We start from the raw sequence: 10,215 nt of genomic DNA on the forward strand, positions 1-10,215 counted from the left end.
AGCAAAACTCCAGCTCAAAAAAAAAAACAAAAAACAAAAACAAAACAAAACAAAAAAAACAAATTCATCATCTGCATTTCTAATAGAAGATTTTCTTTTAGGTCTTTCACTCATGCCCACAAGACAAGGTTTGATAGCAACAGTCTGACACCAGCATAGATGAACCAATTCAAGGACAGCAATAAACAGGACTACTACTAAGTTCCCCCAAAGAAAATCCTTAGAATAAAATATCTCCTCTAGCTGCCACAAGAGTAAGACAATGGTCCATTATATAAAATTCCAATCTAATAAAAGCTTAAATTTAATGCTGTCTGTTTTCCAAATTTTTATTTTGTTCAGGCTCGGTCGTGGTGACCAGGGATTGGAAAATTACTGCAAAGAGGCTCTGGGGAATCTGGGGAGGGAAGAAATGTATTCTAAGAGGGGGCTGAGGTGATGGCTGCAAAATTCTATATGTCCACTTAAATTATTCAATTCTATGTTTACGATTCGTGACTTTTATTATGAGTAACTCGTTAAATGATATTTCTGGTTTCTACTCCAATTTGTAAGGAGCCAGGAGGTCACCACTTGTCCTCACAACAAGAAAAAGCTGAAAAAACTGAAAATTTTCAACCCTTATCAGAGGGACTAGAGGAGAGGTCACATGGCAAATTGCCATGCGAAAAACCAGACAGACAGACAAATACAGGGAACAGAAGCTGCTGAAGCCAGCAACTGGGAGGAGCACTTAAATGGTACTCAGAGATGACTAGAATTTGAGGGTGGCCTGGCTTGAACATTCAAAACTCCTTGGGGCTCAGATTTAGTGGGGATCTCACACTTTTCTAAGTGTTACCACCAGGAGCCCAACCAGGTTCTCATTGTAAAGATCAGAAAAATCCCCAAAGAACCGACACTGCTGACTTCAGTACTAATTATAGAGCTACAGTAACCAAACAATGTGGAAATTGGTGAAGAAAGAAAAAACAGACAAACAGGTCACTAGAAAAGAATACAGAGCTCGGGAATACACCTACACAAATACTCAACAGATCTTTGAGAAAGGCACAAAGGCAATTTAACAGGGAAAGGACAGTCTTTTCAACAAATGATGCTACAATGACTAGACATCCACATATGAAAAATAAATAAATCTAGGCACAGATTTTACACCTTCCACAAAACGGATCTTACACCCGAATGTTAGGGGCAAAACCGTAAGACTCCTAGATGATAACATCGGGGAAAATCTGGGTACTTTGGGTTTGGTGATGACTTCTCAGATACAATGCCAAAAGCACAATCCAGGAAAGAAAAAATTGAAAACTTGAACTTCATTAAAATTAAAAATGTCTTCTCTGTGAAAGACATTGTTAAGGAAATGAATCAACAAGTGACACACTGGGAAAAAAATATTGGCAAAATACAGATCTGATGAAAGACTGGTGTCCAAAATATATAAAGGACTCTTATCTTACCTTTTTTTTTTTTTTTAAGAGACGAGGTCTTGCTATGTTGCCCAGGCTGGAGTGCAGTGGCTATTCACAGGTGCGATCCCACTACTGATCGGCACAGGAGTTTTGACCTGCTGCGTTTCTGACCTGGGCCAGTTCACCCCTTCTTAGGCAACCTGGTGGTCCCCCGCTCCCAGGAGTTCACCATATTGATGCCGAACTTAGTGCAGACACCCGATCAGCATAGCACTATAGCCCAGAACTCCTGGACTCAAGCGATCCTCCCACCTCAGCCTCCCGAGTAGCTGGCACTACAGGCACTCACCACCGTGCCCGGCTATAAAGGACTCTTAAAACTCAATAATAAAAAAGCAAACAACCCAATTTAGAAATGGGCAGAAGATCTGGATACTTCACCAGAAAAGATATATGGATGGCAACTAAGCATATGAAACAGATGCTCAAAGTCATTTGTTACTAGGAAATTGCATATTAAAACAATGAGATGTCACTATATGACAATATATACCTAAAAGGAAGGCTCAAATCCAAACAAGTGACAATACCAAAGGCTGTCAAAGACGCAGAGCAACGGGGACTCTCAGTCACTGCTAGTGGAAATGCAAAACGCTAGTCACTTTGGAAAACAGTTTGGCAGGTTCTTTTTTAAACAAATAAAATAAAAAGCTAAACACAGCCTTGCCATATAATCCTGAAAATAGCAGTTTTAGATACTTACCAAAGCAATGTGAAAACATGTTCACTCAAAAACTTGCATCCAAGTATTTACAACAGTTTTACTCATACTTATCAAAACCTGCAAGTAACCAAAATGTCCCTCAGTAAGTGAATGGCTAAACAAACTGTGGTATATCTGTACAAGGGAATATGATTCAGTGATAAGTGAAATGAGCTATCAGGCCATGACAAGACATGGAGGCACTTTAAATACAGAATGCTAAGAAGAAAGTAGTCTAAAGACTCTACACACTGTATGATTCCAACACTAGGACATTCCAGGAAAGTCAAAATGGTAGAGACAGTGAAATGATCAGTGATTGCCAAGCATGCAGGAGGGATGAATTGGTTGAACACAAGGAGGTTTTCAGCAGTGAAAATCTTCTGTGTGATACTGTACTGGGCATTCATGACATTAGGTAATTGTCAAAACTCATATAACTATAAAACTCAAAGAATGAACCCTAATGTAAACTATGGAGTTTAGTTAAGAACAATGTATCAATACTGATTAATCAATTGTAAATATGTATCACACTAATACAAGATACTAATGATAGAGGAAATTGTGTGCTAGGGGACAAGGGAGAATAGGGGAATTCCCTGTACTTTCAAAAGCCCAGCAGCTACAGCCAAATGACAGACTCCCAGTCTAACGCCGTCACCACTAGATGGCTGAGCCTGGCTGGGGAAGACTATGCTGTGGCCAGGTATCCCCCCAGAGTTCCAGCCTGACTGTGAGCTGTGCAGGGAGCCATAGAGTGTTCCCCAGGAAAGAGTTATCTATGAACTGACAACTGAGAGAACCAGTGTCTACACGCCCTTCCTTGCGGGTCACCGTGTCAGAGGTGGGACAAACTATACAAGACTAACGACAAAGCAGGTTGTTTTTCACCTAAGAAACCTCAACAGCAGCTCAGCAGCTCAGTCAGCACCTTCCTTCCCAAACCAGTGCTCCTCCCTGCATTTGGCAGGCACCAGAGTACAAGGTGTGCAGGTCTGGAAACTTCTAGGCAGTTCTGCTCCTTCCTCTCCCTATGGCCGAGAACTCAGCAACAGCAGCCTGCAGATTCTTCCTGTTCTTTCTCTCAAATGCATACCTTCCCATCCACCCTCACCACCATCATTCCAGTGTGGACCTCCCTCATCTCCTGCCCCTCATTTTCTCCCAGCTCCACCCCATTCTCTCTTTACAGCTGCTCCCTACTCCACAGCTGACCGTGGTTCTCCCCTCTGTGATTTCACTGTGTCTACCATTCAAGTTTTCAGCCTGGAATTCAAAAGCATCAATAATCTAGCCCTCATCCCTCACCCAGTCCCTCTTTCTAGCCACTCTTGCTGTTCCTCCAATGTGTCCTGTGCACACTCCCCTCAGCATCCTCCCTCCTGTTACTCCTCCCCCAGCACTGCTCTTCTCTCAGCCCTGTCCCACACGCTCAGTGAACGCCTATCAAATCTGACCCAACCTGCAAAGTTCACTTCAAATCCCAGGTCACCCATGGTGTTATTCTTAAGGATCCAGTGAAGAGGAAGCCTGCTGCTCCAGCGTCTCCTGTGTAGCACCAGCCACACACGCCACCTTGCCGCAGCGCTAGTTGTGAACACTTCTCGTGTTCCTGCCCAGATTGTGGTTATGCTCCCAAGCAGCTGTCATCACTGTGGCTCTACAGAGTAAGGGGGAGTAGAATGAATTTACTTAAAAGTCAACCAATAAAACTGGTGGCAAGAGGGGAGGCTTGGAGACTAAGCTTATCTGGGTTCCAACAGGGCTATATCAGTGCCCTGAGAAGTTATGTAGCCTCTCTGAGCTTCCTTTCCACATCTGAAAACAGACTCGGTATCTATTTTACAAAGCTTCTGTCAGAATTACAGATAATATATGTAAACCACCATAAATCATTACTATCATCATAGCACTAATCAACCTAAAATATTTCTTGGGGTGATCATAAGAAACAGATAACATATGAGACAACTTTGTAGAATATAAAATTATTGTGTTAATTTTTAATAAGAAGACTTGGAGTACATTCGTGTTCTTATATCATATGACCAACATAGACCTTGCAGATGCCCCACTAATCACCAGCCAGCACATCCTCCAACAGCTAACCACTCTGGCTTTCAGAATATCTGTGCTCAAAACTGTTAGAATGAATTTACTTAAAAGTCAGCCAATAAAACTGGTGGAATCCTATGCCCAAACTGAGGTTTTGCTCCCTATGATACCAGGCACTAATTCAACTTAAAGTCTCTATTTTCATCTTTTTTTTTTTCTTTTTGACATCTCGTACACAGAGCATTACTCTTCTCACTGCTCAAGCCCAGACAAATGCTACCAAAAGCAAGAGAAAATGGGGCGAGGTGTCAACCTAAATCACAGCCTCCATCTCAAGCCAACTGGGTCACCTTTCCAGCCCCACATTCAGTCCTCCGCTTTCCAGCCAAGGCTTCCTGCCTGGGTCACTCAAGAGAAAGCAAACCCTACTGCTGAGCTGCTCCCACTGTGGCCACCAGAGGGTCCCCACAGCATTAGCTACAAAGCAAGGACACACCCTTTCCCAGTAAATTGTCCATTTGAAATATTTTCCAGACAGCCTTACAGCAGCCTCCCCAGCTTCCAGCCCGCAGGACTGCCCAGAAACTCCAGAGCTAGCTGCTGCTAATACTGTTGAGGCATCAGTTCATACCAAGCAGCCAGCATTTCACAAGGGGTTTGAGTCACTGGGGTCGCAGAGTCCAATTTCTGTGGGTCTGAGCCCTCCCCAGCCAGATTCTAGTATCATCACTGAACAAAGAGTATCTGTGGCTTCAGTAACTGTTTCCCTTTGACATAGCATCTGATTTTTTGCCTGGAACACCACTTGCTCTCAAGTTTCAACAAAGAAAGGGGAAATGCAGCTTATCAGACTGGCAGACCACAGCCCCTGATGGGCAGGTCATGTCTTGCAGAATTCTCCCCCAGTGCCAACCCCTAGGATTCAGACATGCTGGTGTTCCATTCTGCCTGATCACGTCACTGAAGGTGCAGAGTAAGTTGCCTCCTCGTTGGGAAAGGACATGTCCAAGATCACACAGCTAATGAGTGGCAGAGAAAAGCTAATTTGCTCCCAAGCCTGTCTGAAACTCCAGAGCCTACGCTTTAACCACTGTGTTACATAGTTGTTTTATTTTTTCCATTGCCAACAAAGTGTTGACCAGATCCCTGCAGCTTGGTTGTACTGCCTCTCATCCTCATCGCATGCCACACCCACTTTGCTTCAGACACACTGGTGGTTTTTCAGTTCCTCTATCAGACCCAGCTTCTCCCCATCTCTGGGTCTTTACATGGGCTCTTCTCTCCCCTTGGAATATTTCCTCCCACCCCTCCTTTATTTGCAACCATAGTTTCTCTTCTTCCTCTAAATCTGGGTTTAAGTATTCCCTCCTCAGAACAGCCTTTCCTGATTTCCTTCCTCAAATGGGTCCCTTCAATTCTCTTACTCAGATTCTTGATTTCCCATGACGGCACTCATTACAAACTTATCAAATTTTTGTGTTAGTTTCATTTCTCCCCTATTTCTATTGTATTTGCCTTCCTGAGGTAGGAGGTGGGACCTGACACCAGAGGAGAGGCAGAGCTCAGACACCAGACCAGATTGAGGACTAGCTAAAACAAGGCTTGGGCAAAAGCAACTTTCAATCAGACATGCCCATTAGTGTGCCATGTCAATTTACCATTGCCATGGCAACACCCAGGCAGTTATCACTCCTTTCCATGGCAATGACCCAATGACCCAAAAGTTACTACTGCTTCCCCTAGAAATTTCTGCATAAACCACCCCTTAATCTGTACGCAATTAAAAGTGGGTTATATAAATATGACTGCAAAACTACCCTGAGCTACTGTTCTCTGCCTACGCGGTAGCCCTGCTCTGCAGGGACAGTCATGGAGCTATAACACCGCCGCTTTGCTAAAGCTGTTTTCTTCTACCTTTGGCTTGCCCTTGAATTTCCTGGGAAAAGCCAAGAACCCAGTGGGCCAAGCTCCACTTTGGGGCTTGCCTGCATCATTTTTCACTATAATGTAAGGTCTGTGAGTGCAGAAATTTGTCTGCCTCAGTCATTGACATATCTCCTGGACCCATAACATGCAGGGAATTAGTAGGTACTCAGTAAATATTTGATAGATTCTAAGTGTTAGAATTTGCAGCTCACCTATAGAAGACATGTGGTTTTCAACCCTAGTCTAAGAGCTCTCCTATGTCTAAAAATAAAAATAAAAAATCTGCAGTCCTTCAGCTTCTGCAGCTCTAAAAGGTATGCCAGCACAGCAAGCACAGCCCCGGTAGAGTCGTCCCAGTCCCCTAAAGAGAAGTCTGCTCAAAGGCGTTCACAAATCACACACACTAGAAACCCTGGGCGACGGAAGAGCCCTGCTTGGCTTCCTTAAAATGGCCCCTCCACAGAGTGGGAGATCACACAGAGGAAGTGGGGATCTGCCCTCCAGAAGCTGCTGCTTGCTGAGCTGGACACCTTCATGTTCACTAGAGGATTCAGTCTTTTCCCTCACCCCAGAAGACAGGTGGAGACCCAGGTTCATCCTGGTGAAATGAATTGCCCAGAGCCATGCAGTTAATAAAGCCTTTTTTCACACTCTTCAGTGGCTCCTATTACCAGAGGAAATAGGAAATTCCTTAGCAGAAGATCTAAGGCACCCAGGAAAGGCACCTCCCTTCAAGGCTCATCCCCATTCAAGGCTCTAAAGGGCTGCACTTTCCTCATGCAGAACTGCAGGCAGCTCCTGGCACAGACACGCTATTTCACAATTCCATCGGACACATGCCCTTCCCTCCTGTCTGACCCCACAGAATGGGGCTTATTCCTACTAGTCCCTTAAAATCCACATAAATAAATGAAAAAACATAGCACCTGATAGAAATATTATAGCCTGAGGAAACAAACATGTGGGCAGAAATATTTATTCAAAAATAGTCTTTAATATACAGTTAGTTTTGACAGTACAAAATTAGAAACAACCTAAATGTTTGAAAAATATGGGAAATGTTTAACAAATTATAGTATTTCCCTATTTAGGGGCTACTAATACAGCCATACATGGGTTGGTTTGTCTTCCTTTTTAGATTGCCAGCAAAAAGTCTTGACCAGATCACTGTAAATCAGTGATTCTCAACCGAGGAGGCAAGAAGAAGTGCTGTGACTCCTTCCCAAGGCACTGCAATTGGTAGGTAAAGTTTATACAACTATGATTCATGCTGCTGACATGGTGTCTAGGCAGACAGGAATGCTGAGCTGGGCTTTCACAGGTTTCCATGTGGTACAGACCACAGCTTGATACACACCAAGAAACAAGACTATGCATTTGCTAAGACCTGTGAGAACTTTGCTTTATGAGTATCTAAGAGAGTGACCAGGGCAGTAAATAGTTCTATTCAGACAATGACACTATGCTGAGGTGTCAACAGTGTAATAGCGTAATTACTATACATGCAAATTAATCCTTTCAAATGTGCTGCTAAAAATACTAGCACTTTGTTAAGGTTGTGCTGTAACAAATAAACACCCCAATTCCAGGGTTCTTTCTTAACCACATAACTAGTCCAATGAGGATGTTCCTGCTCAGCAAGTGATTTTCCTCCATACAGTGATTCAGGTACCCAGGCTCTTTCCAACTATAGCTCTTCCATCCTTAGAGCCTTGAAGTCCTGGCAGGTGGAGAGAAAGAATATGGAAAAGTCACCTCTTTACTGCCTTGTCCTGCGAGTGACACATATCACTTCCAGTCCCATTCTGTTGGTGACTGGTCACATATTCCTACCTAGGGGCATGAAGTGGTAGGAATGCAGTCCCTAGCTGAGCAGCCAAAACTTTGCAGTATGAAAGGAGGAACACACATTTCTAGTATATAGCCCACCTTCTGTGCCATGGCCACAAACCCAAAACAGTTGAGAACCACAGGGTAACAGGATTTTGTGGCTGTGCCACATGGAGAAGTGGTAAAATACCCAATACTGCCTCAATAGTGGATCAGTGTCTCCAGCTCCAAGCATTTTGTACACCGGAACATATATCAGGCCTGGTGGAGTTGAACAATGCCTTCTCATCATTTAAGAGACCAGATGGATGGAGCCTCTGCTCTCACTCCTCCCGTGACCATTCAGTTGGCCACCCTCCTGCTAGGACACTGTCCTTGCTGGGCAGCTCAGGCTCAGGCACTGGTCCCTGGTGCAATCAGTCGTCACTAGGGAAGCCGAGCAGGCTTCATTGTATGCATGTGGTTGAGAAGGTATAACTACTTCCTGGAAAAAGAACTGCATGGGACCCCTTTTCCTAGAGAGAGATTGTAAGCATGGCTGATACTTGAGGCTTTATGGACCGGCCAGTACATAGAATCATTAAGAAGCCGCCGGGCGCGGTGGCTCACGCCTGTAATCCCAGCACTTTGGGAGGCCGAGGCGGGTGGATCACGAGGTCAAGAGATCGAGACCATCCTGGTCAACATGGTGAAACCCCGTCTCTAACTAAAAATACAAAAAATTAGCTGGGCATGGTGGCGCGTGCTTGTAATCCCAGCTACTCAGGAGGCTGAGGCAGGAGAATTGCCTGAACCCAGGAGGCGGAGGTTGCAGTGAACCGAGATCGGGCCATTGCACTCCAGCCTGGGTAACAAGAGCAAAACTCCATCTCAAAAAAAAAAAAAAAAAAAAAGAAGCCACATGAGGACAAGAATCATAAGATGTGCTGAGCATTTTCACCACTGTATCCTCAGTACTTAGCACAGTGTTTTAAAAACCCTGCAGCATCCTCCTGGAGATGCACCCACTAGGGCCTCAGAGTGCTGCTGGTAGACTGGAGAAGAGAGGAAAGAGAAGCCACAGTACAGTACAGTTGAATAGTTACTTGTTAAATAAAAAGTTGAAAAGAATGAGTAAATGAATAAATACTCATGTTCTTGATAAATATTTAATAACATAGAAAAGAGTAAGAACAAAAGGAAAGAATTTGGGACAAAAATAGAAACAGTCATGTGTCACTTAATGATGAGGATACATTCTGAGAAATGTGTCCTTAGGCGATTTCAGCCTGCAATCATCATAGAATGTACTTGTACAAACCTAGGTGGTGTAGCCTACCACACAACGAGGCTGTAGAGTATAGTCGAGCACTCGTGGACTACAACCCTGAATAGCATACTGTAGACAAATTGGACACAATGGTAAGTATTTGTGTACCTAAACATAGAAAAAAACGTAGTAAAAATATGGCATAAAAGATTAAAAATGCTACACCTATGTAGGACACTTACCATCAATGGAGCCTGCAGGACTGGAAGTTGTTCTGGGTGAGTCAGTGAGTGAGTGATGAGTGAATGTGAGGGCCTAGGACGTTACTGTACACTGCTGTGGAATTTAGAAACACTGTACACTTAAGACTATACTATATTTAAAACAGTTTTTCTTTACCAATAATAAATTAACCTGGTCAGATGCAGTGGCTCATGCCTGTAATCCCAGCACTTTGGGAAGCCAGGATGGGTGGATCACATGAGGCCAAGAGTTCAACACTAGCCCAAACAACATGGTGAAACCCCGTCTCTACTAAACATACAAAAATTAGCCAGGCATGGTGGCACGTGCCTGTAATCCCAGCTACTCGAGTGGCTGAGGGACAAGAAGCACTTGAACCCGGGAGGTGGAGGTTGCAGTGAGCCCGAGATCACCCACTACGCCCTAGCCTGGGCGACAGAGGGAGCCTCTCAAAAAAAACCAAAATAATAATAATAAATTAACCTTAGATTACTGTAAATGTATGTTACAAACTTGTAAATTCTTTAAATGTTTGACTCTTTTGTAATAATACCCAGCCTAAAGCACATCTTGTTCAGCTATAGAAAATATTTTCTTTATATTTTCTATTTTTCAAATTATTTATTTAACTTTTAAAGTTTTTTGTTTAAAACTAAGACACACACACACACAAAAAAAAAAAAAAACTCAAGACACCAACACACATATTAGCCTAGGTCTGCACAGGGTTA

Source organism: Cebus imitator, unplaced genomic scaffold (assembly GCF_001604975.1).
Source record: "Cebus imitator isolate Cc_AM_T3 unplaced genomic scaffold, Cebus_imitator-1.0 Scaffold188, whole genome shotgun sequence".
Classification (NCBI taxonomy): Eukaryota; Metazoa; Chordata; class Mammalia; order Primates; family Cebidae; genus Cebus; species Cebus imitator.